The sequence below is a fragment of the Seriola lalandi genome, unplaced genomic scaffold, assembly GCF_002814215.2.
Source record: "Seriola lalandi dorsalis isolate HSWRI2012SDOR001 ecotype SW California unplaced genomic scaffold, Sedor1 jcf7180002054519, whole genome shotgun sequence".
NCBI classification, from domain to species: Eukaryota; Metazoa; Chordata; class Actinopteri; order Carangiformes; family Carangidae; genus Seriola; species Seriola lalandi.
In genome coordinates, this window is record NW_019525072.1 from 2,236,370 (window position 1) to 2,250,128 (window position 13,759).

At 45.3% G+C, this 13,759-nt stretch overlaps 1 protein-coding gene across 1 annotated transcript in view; it reads left to right on the top strand.

Annotated features, from left to right (window-relative positions):
• Positions 1 to 1,023: 1,023 nt before the first annotated feature.
• s1pr2 (sphingosine-1-phosphate receptor 2) overlaps positions 1,024 to 13,759 on the top strand; it is a 16,558-nt gene continuing 3,822 nt past the window's right edge. The window contains exon 1 of the mRNA XM_023413869.2: positions 1,024 to 1,649. The gene's annotated coding sequence lies outside the window, so the exon portion shown is untranslated. The remainder of the gene's footprint in view (positions 1,650 to 13,759) is intronic.

Here is a 13,759-nt window from a genome sequence, read left to right on the forward strand (position 1 = left end):
CAGCAGTGAGGTGCCCTCCCTGCGTAGACTAAATGCTCTGATGTCATTCACACAGGTAGGATTCACATCAAAAGCTTTGATGTCTGAGTCTGGAGTAACTTCCTCTTTCTAAAATGTTTACTGTAGAAATTTGAAGTGAAAAAAACACCTAAATGCTGATCTCTGAATCATCAACGAAATGTTCTCATTTCCCTTAACCAAGTTCTTTCATTTTCCATTTTTATTTGCATCATTTCATAATCTCAGGCAGTCAGGTTTTTGAAAAGACAAAACCTGGGCTTGGTACATTTCAGAAATCTTAATGCTACACCCACAGTTTCTGATTCGATCCCAAATTTCTTTAACAGAAGCCGAGGAGGCTCCAGATGTTTTGTATGATAACTCATTTAACAACACAACACAGCGCCTTCTTCTTATCACAGACACATGACATCATAGCCACTTGGGATGACTTTGGCTTTCAGAGTAATGACTGTGGAGAGATTATTACCTCCTCTTGGGTTGGACAGAGGCTCTTTCACTGCAGCCAGCACCTGCCCCTCTGTATGTTTATGCGCAGCAGTGGTGACTAATAAGCCCTGACTTACCTTCACCTCATCTTTATGACACCTGTACTCACGCAGACCTGGGGGATACACATGAAGATGACAACAATAACTCATAAGAAACAACAAATATAAAAAAAATAATGTCAAAAACAGATCAAGCAGATCAAACACCAGTGATTATTTGCCATGCTCCTTTAACACTAGCCTATATATATTCCATTGCCATTGTAATAGAGCTACATTCATTTGCAGCCACTGATCCCAAGGGAGAATGAGCCAGGGTGAGTTGAAAAGTGTGGACTCTGGTTCATGCTGGGATTCGTTAGGAAAGAGGAAGTGAGGAGGTGGAACATCTGGACTTCATTTGTGTGCTCCGGAGTGGGGGAAAAGCTCCAGAAATAGGCCTAACAACTATTTTCCATATTAATTGCTGTCCGAATCATACTAATAAGTCCACACACTCCTTTAAGAGCATATCACTTTTCACACCGCCTGTCTCTCTGTCTCGCTCTCCCTCTCTCTCTCTTGCGCGCGCGCGCCTGTGTGTGTGTGTGTAAGTGTGTGTGCCTGTGTGTGTGTGTGTTTGTGTGTGTGTGTATGTGTGTGTGTCAGACCGCGTATTGTGTCAGTACGCGTATTGTGCTCCCACTGCTGTGTGCTCCCAGAGAGCAGAGGGACGATCAGACGGACTGGTGGATTAGAGCGACAAAGGGGAAAGTGTGGTCTCTGCTCTCATTCATTTTTCGTCATATACATTCTTGTTTTGGGGGGGGGGGGGGGGTCGCCTCGCGCTCGGTGATCTTTGGACGGCTTCAGTTGAAGCGCACAGACCGGGTATGGATTTACCACTGACTAGACAAGACACGCCGCCGCAGCCGCCGCCGCCGCCAAGCCCTGTACGAAAGTTTTGATTGTCATCGTCGCTTCTCGACCCGGGAGCAGCAGAGGAGAGGAGAGAGCTGAACTTTTGACGCCAGCTTTTGTGGAGACTGGTGACCACATGTGAGGACGTTTGGAGACAAATATTTTCTGTCGGAGCGTCTTTTCGCTGCTCTCTACTACTACTGCTGCTCCTGCTACTACTACTGTATCTCTCATGGGGTGAGTAGCCGTCTTAAAGTGTGGTTAGTGTGACAGTCTGCGCTGCACCAGCCTAACAAAAGGACCTGATGTGTCTCTCGCGCTGCAGAGTTCAGTCTCAACAGTAAATGGGAGTTGGGTATATTTCGAGAGAGAATCTTTACTGGCATACTATACGAGGTTCCCCCTCCTGACCATCAGCATCATCGACGACCAGATAAGCGTGTTGGAAAAGATATGAAAGTTGGGACTGACGCACAAAGTCTCGAAATGTGTCTTTGACTCACTCAACACGTTTTGACAGCAGCAGCGTGGCCAGTACAGGATGAAGCAACACGCCACTGCACTTTTACTAACCACCGAGCAGAGACACCGCTGCTGCACCCACCGAGAGGGTTTGGATGTTCCGTGTGACAGCTGCGTTTGTTAAACACTGCGTGGGTGTGTGTGTTTTAATGAATAATATTGTGTGGTGTTAAATATTAACACGTGGGCTCCACGGCTGTCGATCATACAGTGAGGGTGAATTATAGTCTGTGTAGCTATTATTGTTGTTGTTGTTGATGTTTGGGTCTGAGGTGAGTAGCTTGTGCTCCAGGCGCGTCCTCGCTCACGCACGCACGCGCGCGCACACACACACACACACACACACAGGTCCTTGGAGCCGTTGCGCAGCCTGCTGTGCCACCCCCCCCCCCCCCCCCCCTTCCCTCTTCGCGCTGTGACCCCTACGATGTTGTTGAGGCTTGTTCATCCGTCACTTTAAAGAAGGCATTGTATTGAAAGGATGTATTAATAAGACAAAAGCCCCCATTATCCCCAATGTACCGGAGTTAAGCTCATGTGGTTGGAGATGTGCTCTCTATAGGAAGGCAGCACAGAGCTTCAGCAACGACTTAACACAGTGTATTGTTGTCAGGGATTTAAAAAGTAAAAGATAACAATATACATTTGAATAAACTGTCACAGTGACATACATTATTATTACAGGCTGGTGGATTTTAGTTGTGGCTACGTTGGTGAACAATTCCAAGTTGTTTTAAACATTTGCAGACTTGTGTCTGTGCCATCTCTTGGAAACCTAGTAGTTACATTTCCTTATCAGCACTCTAAGGCCATGCTATCTAAACAGCAGATTGATTGTGTCCAGTAGAGTGAACCCTGCAGAGAGGGATGCATAAGTGTCAGCAGCCCAGTCATGAGGCATCCTGTTGCAAGAGAATCCTCAAATCACAGTGAGATAAGATGATAAGGTGGAGGAACTAATGTTTATTGCCCAGATAAAAGCTCCCATCCATCATCCTCTCTCCTGTGGTGGGTCATGCTCAGTCTGCACGGTGTGTTGCTCATTAGCTTGCACCACACCGTGGCAAGCTATGGCTTGCGAAGGGGAAGTGCAAAGGTTTGGTGACATTATCTCAAGGCCCAGTTGAGGTTACCAAGCAGAAACAACTCTCAAACGCACATGGGTGCAAGCTTGTTGAATTAAGACTGGTAAACATCTTACTGTGATAACATCAGCAGTGGAGGGTGAAGAGGAAGCACGGTCAGTAGTTTTAAGACTATCGAGTGTCGAAGGCTCTGTCAGCAGGTTCATTGATGCTAGGTTTGTGTTAGAGCAGCTTGGTTTGTTTGGGGCATGCAAAGTCCCTCACGCACTCAGGTGCTTCTCCCAGCATGCCTTGAACTGGGCAGGAGACAGGGCATGATACTGCCTGCCAGCCGTCTGCGTTTACCACATGTGACCACATGGCTCATTACACCAGAACAACACTCACAACCCCACCAGGCCCAACCACTGCCAGGCTTCTTCACACAAGCATTCACACATTCATGATCCTTGGCTTTGGCCTTGGTAACTTCAGGATGCTGTGAACAGCGACAGCTTATTGGCCAGACACTCCACAGATCAAGGCACACGCAGCCTTTCACAGACAAGGAGCACACATGGTGTTAGTCCTACCAGTCTATATAGAGGAACTTTATAATCTTTTATGGTAGAGAGCAGGGAGACTGGCTCAGTCCAGCAGCCCATGACATCATGAGCTGAGGATCTGTGTGTTGCTGACCCAGCTCACTGTGCACAGTGGCCCTGTTTTCCTCTACACCATGACTGCTGTAATCGGACCCTTCTCAATGGGGACTGCCCAGGATAGCGTGAGACATGAAGACAAATAGATGAGTTGAATAAATAAATAGATGTATAAATGCATGGATGGATAAATAAATTAATGGTAATTCAGTGGTGGGAACTGGATTCGCGGGGCTTTTTTTTTTTTGATGGAGCAGGTCACTAGGGGGTTGAAGGCGGAGATGGGTGGTGGGTGGTTGGTGTCGATCTCTGAAGGATGCTCAGGTTTCAGCTCAGGCCTGGGAGCGATCTGCTAATAGGAAGCAGCGAGAAGGCTTTTCCTTGGGGAGACTGGCTCCTCTTTTGTTGTGTATACTCACCACTTTATTCAGCCGCACTGGAAGGCGAACAACACGGAGAGATCAGAGGAGCGACCTGCCAGAGGCACCCTGGCCTCTACCTGGTTAATAGTTGAAACCAGTCAGAATTTGCATACATAACTTTCATAACTTCTGGGCTTTTCTCTGGGATATTAATAGTGTTCTGCGGACGGCCATCTGGGTTCTACAGGCTCGGAGTTCGAGCTGGTACTCCCCCTTTTGCCTGAAAAACACTTTCCTTGGGTGTGGCAGCTGGAGCAAAATAAACGCCTTCTGTTCGCAAGCTGCCCAAGCGCAAGTCACAACACACAGCTGACAGCATGTAGCTCTCTGATTCACAGCCAAGAGCTGGGAGTGTCTCAGATCAGAGAAATGAATATGGCGTCCTCTGCTTTTTACCCCATTTGTAAACACATTTGAAAAGAAGATGTCACAAGAGGCTGTGTTTGCTCTTTGCTGGCAGCTAGAGAAATATGCATGCACACTTACTCGCCCTATCTCTCTCTCCTTCTCAAAACAACCTCCCTGAGTTTCAAGAATATGCTGTCAGTGCTGCTCTGATTATTATATAAACATTTACATAAGCTGATATTTGGTGGAGAAGAAAAAAGTGAGTCTGACTATTTTAGGAAGATGTTTTACCCAGTGAAAGAATCCATTAGCTTTAAAGTCTCCTGTTACATTCCTGTTCCACTTGAGGGACAAACTATAAGACCCCCCATGACCAGGCGCTAATGCTTGTAGCAGCATGCCAGGATTTCCTGATGCTTTCTATAGGGTGGGGATAAGGCTGTGCTCCTGTCACACTTCAAGCTCCGACCAGCCTTTGCTCCGAAATGCTGTCAGTTGGAAGTAATGCAGAAAATGGTTTTCAGAGCTCTGACTGGCATTTTTCATTGTGCAACATTGCTCCACACAGACATGAACATTACACATCCTTCAGGGACAAAGACAAGCAGATTGAGTACGAGGTTTCTGGTTACTGCCTCCCTCTAGGTTACACCGTTGTGATTTATGTACTGGATGGGAACAACCTCATACTGTCTGTATTTGCGGCAGCCTTAATCAGTGTGGTCATGTCGTGGTTTCCTGATTCCTGATCATTCTCAGCACTCGCTCTGGAGCGACATTGGAGCAGGTACATATGAAGATGCTGTGGTTTTGGAGTTGGAGACCTCCACCTCCTCCTCCCCCTCTCCTTCCCTCTTGGAAGCCTTTGTTATCCAGTCAGCTTTATTTGTGCAGCTGGAAAACTCAACAGGATTACTTCAACACCCCACCTCCCCAGATCCAGAAGTAAGCTGGAGACAGTTTTCTTGGATTTTGGATTGCCCCATGCAGCCAATGAGAGCCTGTCGAAGACATTCATTTAGTTTGGAGCTGAAAGTTGGTCTCTCCTCCTGTAAAGCTCTTTCAGTTTTTCTAATGACTGAAAAACTGTGGCCTGTTTTGTTAGAAAGAGCTATTAAGATTGTTTATCTTGTAAAGGCCTCAGCTTCAGTCTCTCCAGGCTTAAAGACACGATGGAATTAACCTCCAGCCAAACACAAGCCGGGTCATGATAGAGGCCAGACTGCTCCATTGCAACAGACAGATTGAGTGGAAGTGGATGTTGTTTACTTTAAACTAATATGACGACTGTTCCAGCATGTCCATTTCAGATGAGCCTCGCTTAGGTCAAAGTCAAGTAGCTGCTGTCTCGTGCTACAGCAATGCTCGCTTTCTGACCTGTTTGATATTTTTTCAGAAGATCCCCTGGCAATCCACTCTACCCAAACCTTGCATAAGGTTCGGAAACTGAGTTATTTACTATAGGGCCATTTCTTTTTTTTCTTTTTTTTTTAAATGTACTTCTGTAATGTTGCCAGGAAAAAAAACAGACATAGTATCCTTCCAAAACTGTGTAACTTTAAATACCCTCGAGTCTCTTTTCAGGCACACATTCACTGGTCTTTAAATGCAGGTTGTAACTGTAAAATATATTTATATTTTTCCGTGTAAGATACAATGTCCTCATGTCAGAGAGGCTGATTGATGTTGACATTACAAGAGTTTTTCAAGAAATAAATTTGCTTTTCAACGCAAGAAATTCTTAAATTGTATTAAATACTGAGGAGAAACTGTGGGCTGTGTGGACACAACAATGTTCTCTCTCCAGGCAACCGTGTTTTTCTCCAATAACAGAGCTGTGTTTAATGGATCTGTGTTTGCCAGTGGAGTCTGGGGTTGTTTTGCTGTGCTGGACCATGAGGAGAGATGGAGGGCCTCCATCAATTCATCATCTTATCAGTGGGCAATCAGGGCGGCTTTGTGCCCCTGTGTGTTAGCCTGTGTAGATGGTATCATTTTTCCCTCGTGCAGTGCATTGCTTTGTTACCAGCACCTTCTCCTTTGCTTTGTCTCTGATTCTGGCATGCTGACTTCCTGACTGTCTGCGGGTAACGTTCAGCGCGCTGAAAATCACTACAACATCACTGTCACAGCAATCCTCCACGCTACCTATACAGCCAGCACAGTGGATATATGTTGTCATGTCTCATGTTGCCATTGGCACGCCACGCAACAATCATAAACTCTCTCACGGCAAACGCACAGTTTCCCAACGAGGCAATAGAACATGAGAAGGGGTGGAGTTCAAGGTCTAGCAACAGAGGAGAATAGGAGCAGGGATCCAGGACAAAGGAGATCTAAAAGGAGGTTCAAAGCCATTCATTAGAGGAGACTTCATTGTAAAGACAAGAACATGGGAAGGTGTGAGAAGGGCCAGAGTGGCTGAAACCTGAATCAAGCACACTCAGCCTTCAGACCTGAGGCTTCTAATGCGGATCGGCCAGAGCTGACCTCTTCTTGTGTCGCTCCAGCCAGCGTGTGCATCCGGAGTCTGCGCCAAAGGCGCCATGTGGTTAACACTAGCTTACCTTTTTACATACAAATCCGAAAAATACACGGCTGAGCATTTTTGTCTGTGGTTTACCGCAGCTCCATATGAAGCTTGAACTTCACTTTCTCATGCTGAACGAATCTTAGGAAGCTTTGCACATCACACACACATCCGGCCTCCTGTAGAAATGCATGCATGTGTCTTCAACGGTTAATGATAAGGATGGTAATGGTGCTATCTTCTGTTTTCTGTTCTGAGCAAAGCTACATGAAACATCACACACACATTTTTTTCAGTGACGAGAAGATGTAGGACAGATTCGCAGCTCTATAAGAGGGTAGTTTCTCAGTGGAGCGTTTCTTGGAGTCAGATCTGATTGCACAGTGTGTGCTGTAATGAAGTCTTTAATAGGGGGCTATAAGAACATGTCTGCTCCAGATGTGTGCTAAATAAATCCTGCTTGATGTGCATTTAAGCACCTCTTTGTGGCCTTGTCTTTTGATCTCTGTGGTGAAGTTTAAAATATATGAGGGGAGGAGGAGTGCGGAGGGTGGGTGGTTGGGGGTGTTATAGTGAGGATGATGTGGCTCTGCAAATCAGGGACCAGCATGAAAGGGAAATATGCAAAGTAGAGTGATATTAAAACATGAATAATTTGGAAGCCAGTTACTACAGTTGACAGGCACGGTACGAGGGTGAAGGTATTACAGTAATTGCCTCTCAGGCGCCACCCTTGGAGATCCCCCCCACCCCCCAATGGGGCAGACGGGGGTGGGGGGTGGGGGGTGTTTGCCGGTCATTGGGTTATGGCTCCTGAGGCTGTATGATGCCCTTCTTTACGCAGCTCTTTGTCTCCAGCTCCAACTCGCTGCCACCCTAAAGAGCCCCAGAGCACGTGAACAGCACATGAACAGCACATGAACAGCTGCCATAAATAAAGCACTGCGATGTTGCAGAGACTAACTCACTGAGGGGAGGAACAGAAAACAAGACGAGCCACCATGAAACACACAGTAAAGATAAAAAAAAAAAAAACCTTCCAGTTTTGGTCACTGACTGAACTGTGTTGACAGACCCCTCAGAAGAGGCTGTACCCAAACTGTCAAACTGTTTGACGAGCGAAAGGGTAATCCCTAATTATATGATGAAAGCCCGTGTATTGGGGACACCCCCCACTTCCCTAATATCTAGCAGCTTATACATGGTTTTAATGAAGCATAAGTGTGTTAGCATAATAACGGACAAAGAGAGAGGAAGATTTGCTCTTGGAGCTAAAATTAAACCTCAAACACAGATTGAAATCACAACAAGGAACAGTTCAATCTGTTGGTAAAAAGGAACTGTTTTGTATTTTACCTTTCATCTAATGACGTGATGTATCATGACACTGATACTATATTTGAATAAATACTTCTGTATTTCTGTATTTTTAGTCACAAAAAAAGGATGTGATTTGTATACATCATATCCAACATGGTTTTGCAGGCTACAGACTTTTGCCAATTGATTTTCTCTGTTAAACTTGTTGTTCCTCAAAATGAGTTCCTCTCCAAGCAAGAAACAGTGAGATACTCCAGGCCCCCTGTTTCGTATCTCTCAGTCTGTTCTGTCTCTCGACTGTGCATGTCACGGTGCGACACTGAAACAGGCTCTCTTCCCTCTCTCGTTTGCATTTCCCCCTGAAAACCTCTTATTTTTCATTTGTCTGGTGATTTCACGAGCCGCTGGTGTTTCAAAAACAACAGCTCCAGCCGACGCGTTGGTCCCAACCCACATGTCTGTCCCTTGAGCACAAGGCTACAATGTGTGAAATCACTGCCAGAAACGAATCAGCCTGTCTGTCTCAGAGCAATTTTAATGCTTTGACTGCGTTTCAGTAAACATCAGTAGATATCTGTAGATATCTGTGGATAAGAAAGAGCTCAAGTGGCTGCATGTTTAGCACTTTTAGCTTCACTACTGACTGTCGATTGCTGAATAAAACGTGCAGTGGCCTTTAGTCGTGTGAATAGTGATAGGAGGTTGAGTCATGAGGTGAATGCATTTTCTCTTTGGGTGACAGAACTATTACTTTGCACCGCAGTATAAAGGTGGGGTTGCTGGTGCTTAGTTGACCTCAAAAGTGTACGTTGTTCATGTCAGCTGTGGAGTGTAGCAGAGATAAGAGCAATGGCTTAAGATAAGCTTGTGACAGACCATGTAAGACCTGTTGTGCTTTTATTCTCACCTTATAGAACAGACGCTGCTAAGTAAGAGAGTAAACTGGCTCTTCGGTGTCTGTGCAGTGACCAAGGTCATCTGAAGGACCAGGCTTAGTTGGGTCCCAGCAGCAACATGAATCCTCCTCATCCCAGTTACAGTGATACTGGAAACATGAAAGCTTTTTTTTTTTTCGTGGAAACTGAGAGTGTTCAATCAATAGTGTTGCTATGCCCATGTGAAAAGATCTCACACACACACAGACACACACACACACTCACACTCACACTCACACTCACACACACACACACACACACACACACACACACACACACAGAGAGAGCCCCGGGGCTCTGTGATGGATAGAGCAGCAGGGGGACACTGCAGCCACCTGCCAGCAGACACAGTGCATCCCTGTGTTTTCTGTGGTTACACAGCGTTATTGCATGGAGCTGCTTGATACAAAAAACAAAAAAACAAAAAAAACAGGCAACTTTAACGGGCCCATATGTGCATGCATTGGCTTAGAGGGACACTGAGCTCTCATTGTAAATGCACAGACATATAGTATGCCATACTGCTGCAGATGAATTTTTAGAAACGGAAGAGTTGCGAATGGCTGTGGGTGTTCTGTAGGCATCTTTCATTTTAGTAATTTCCGGCTGTGGTAGCAGCTCCTGTGGCAGCAGTGGTGAAACTTTGTGGTGGTAATAGCTGTGTTTTCTCCTGTGTGTCTGACATGTCAACACTTGACTGGGGAAACTTTGAGACTACACCGCTGCACTTTGCATATGGAATTTTCCTCCCAGCAGCGTCACAGCATGTCTGAGGTACCTCCCCTCTAACGCAGTGCATCATACCTTTTTATGCCATTTCAAATACGCAAGAAAAAAAAAAGCCCCTTGGTTAACACAAGATCCTGTTTTCGTGCAAAGACTCTGATGTTTTCCCTTGAAACATGACTTCTGCTGTTCAGCTGAAATCTCAATCGCAGCAATTGCTCAGGCACGGTCATTATTTCCCTGAAATGCATGTATTTCTCTCTCAAACGAGGACTGATCATTTGGCGGCCAGGTCAGTTAGAAAATGCTGGACGCTGAGAGGAGAAGAGGGGTGTTGACTCTCGGAGATCAGTTACTCCCTGATACAACCATTAACGGCTGCGAAACTGAACAGGAAAGAACAAATCACAGCAGCATATGATTTTTGTGTATCCATGATGAATCTCCTTGTGACTGTTAGAGAGATTAAGTCTTTATTACAGAAGAAAAGCCTAGCGTCTTTTAGAGGGAGCAGGAAGCCATTAAATTCCCTTAAAATGGAAAATATACATGATTAACGTTTTTAATATTTTAGTCCCAGACCTTTCTGTTTTAGTGTCATAGGTGATTTTAGAGCTCATTCTGTGAAGCAACACTTGGTCATGCTGTGAAAAAAAAAGATGCTGAATCTCATGCTGTGTTGCCATTACAGTGACTTATAAGCAGGGAGTGTGAAGGGCAGATGGAGAAAGATGTGTTACAGGATGTGTCAGACCACAAACAGCTCAACAGAGGTGATGCTAGGTAAACAAACAGCAGACACACTTCACTGCAAACAAGATAAGCTAAAAACATAGACGATCCAAGCACGAGGTTAGCCACTGCCCTTTATCTAGACCAAAAATATTTGTGCATCAATGTTCGTGTGAGTGAGACCGTGTGTGTGTGTGTGTGTGTGTGTGTGTGTGTGTGTGTGTGTGTGTGTGTGTGTGTGTTCATTTAAATGTGGGCGTGCATGCCTCGTCAGGGTTTTTTTTTTAGGAGTTATCTTTTTGCACAGAGAAAGTGCAGCGGAGGTGTACGTAGTGTGTGACAGGTAGCAGGTGGTGTAATGGGCCAGCGTTGCCTTGGTTTCTTGGTGAGCAGACGGTTTGCTAATTGGGGCTTATCAGGTGTTTCTGGGGAAAACACCAGAGGCTTTTGTGCAGCCGTCAGCCCCGTGATGGAGAGGGAAACTCTGTCTTGTTAGGATTAGGAGGAAACAAGGGTCGTCTTTCAGCAGTAAAGCATCAGTCCCTTCTGAATCATCTTTTGGATGTCAAGAAAAATCTATGCTATGCTCTAGACTATGTGCAGCTTTTCGCAACTGTGGGTCAGTGGTTTACTGAAACACTGTATGTGTGATTGCAGAAAGCTGTGAAAGTCCTAAAAACACTGTATTAACATTTCAGTGCGTGAACATGCACCACAAGAGCATCTCTGAATCATTTCTCAAATGATGAGAAAGATGTTAAATTTTTGGAGGATCGTTTGAGATCTATAAAGGGATATCCTGTCTCTTGTTTGGTTTCCTTTGTCTCTTCAACTTGTTTTTACTCTCCTGTCTACAGTAATTTCTTTCATTATCTTGTCTATCTGCGTCTAAGCTTCACTGTGAAATCCAGACAGGATATTGTGTTATTTGTCTTTCTGTAGTGTTGCTACACCTTTGCCCACATCACAGCACTTTGACATTGGCTTATGAATCCAGGAGAAATCAGGAAATGATTGTACTATTTAAAATGATGCGTGTTCTCCAACATCCACATACTTATGTATATGCACAACTCAGTACAGTATAAATGTAGTGAAGCTCAGACATGTTTAAATCATAAACAACCTGAGAACAAGTTATACATTTTACCTTGGAACTGTTTGATTTGCCTTTACCTGTCGTCCCAGATGTCAAACAAAGGGCACGACTTTGACGATGGGTCCGGAGGGAGGCGTTAGATAGGAGGAAGTCTCCACTCCTGTCGAGCAACCGCCTTGGAAGCACCTGAATGGCGCACGGCAGGTGGAGGGGCAGGGCAGGGCCGCGACGAGACAGTGCTGTAGGCAAACCAGCCTGTCAGGTTTCCCACAAACAGTGAAATCCCCTGATGACAGACACCAAGGACTCCGCGTTGTCAGGAGGACCTCGAGCTGTCTGCACAACAGATGGGAAAGAGAACTGTCCTAGGAAAACTGGGCAGAGCCGAGAGAGGGAGAAAAAGCGAGATGAAACAAAGGAAAAGCAGCAACATTTTTTTTTTTTTTTTCTCCTAGCAGGCTGGAGGCAGTGGAGATACAGAGCTGGTCTATGTATGCTGACTTTTCCATTAATAAAATCATTATAGGCTGCAATAATTTAACAAATTTAATTGCGCTGGTGCAGCTGGCACATGTGCTCAGCCTCAAGCCTCCTATTTGTGTCTATTAATGGAGCTAAAAGGGATGGGGGAGAGACTGCTGTCCTGATACAGCCACTCTGAAAAAAAGCAATGCTGAATTGTAAATAAATTCCTGCTATGATACAGTTGCAGCAGCCAAATGGAAGTGTGCTGTCCCATTATTGAGGCTGAAGGGCAATGCTCTTCACATTGAAGGAGACTATTGTTCTTTGTTCCTGCTTGAGGAAACAGTGTGCTGGTTATTACTGGCAACCAATAGCAGCTGTGTGCAGAAAATGCCTCTTTGCAGGCAATGCTTTGCCACACCGCTCTGTGTCTGTCACACCTAGTCATGTGCATGGAGAAAGCTTTCTGTGCACGTTTAGAGTAAGGCTCTGTGGTGCAACACAACACACAGATGAGTTTCGTGCATCTGTCTATGTGCTCATCATCAGTGACGTCTCAGATTCCTGCCTTTGTGTCCAGATGCCGTTCCACATGCATGCTCTCTGTCTGGCTTTGTCTCATTCCCTCTCCATCGCTCAGTCTCTCAGGTTCTGAGTTAAAGCCCAGCAGAACAGAGGAGAGGTTCAGGCCCTAGTTTCCACTAAAGCGTCCCAGTTGAAAGCTGCTGCAGCCATCCTGGCTAGTTGTGAAGACAAGCATCAGTGTTGAATTACCTCTGGAGCTGGCCTGCAGAGGGATCCTGTTACTTTTGACAGGTTTAAGACACCAGCTCCACCTCTAATTAGATTTCCAGAGCCTCCAACTTTCCTTTGTTTTCAGCCCCGTAGCTGCATCCACTTTTATTTTGTTTTTGTCTGTGTTGAGGTTTTTCCTCTATAATAATTATTCTATTATATTTAAATTTAATTTCTTTTGGCTCATCATTATAAAACTTTACACCTCATTACGTTGAAGGTTTTCCTCATCGGTTTCACACTAGTAAGTTTGTTTATGCATTGTCTTAGTAGCAACATATTCCCACAAAGCGCCATAATTATTATAGTAATTATGGCGCTTTATTCCTCATTATAACACACACAACTGTGCAGAATCTTTAGTTTATTGAATAATTAAAATGGCAATATGTCAAATCAAGCACCCACCTTTTCCTCTCAGGTATCTATTTGATTAGCGTTTCACAACTGGTTGGAAGGGGTGGGTCAGGATGAAGAGGCCTGGCTGATCCACAAGCTATGCTGAAGTTTCAAGAGGTAGCTCACTGGAGTGGAATGGTTCGCTCCCCACAACAATACCGTGTGTTGACAGCCGAGTGCGCGGACAGGGTTGGTGGAATGTCCCCTTCAGACTGCGAGCGCAGCCCTTTGTCTGAGCGCCAGCACCCACAGAGCCTCACAGAGCATTTATTCTTCCACCTGAAGATGAACTCTTCCTGCACAGGTTCACCATCAGAAAAAAAAAAAA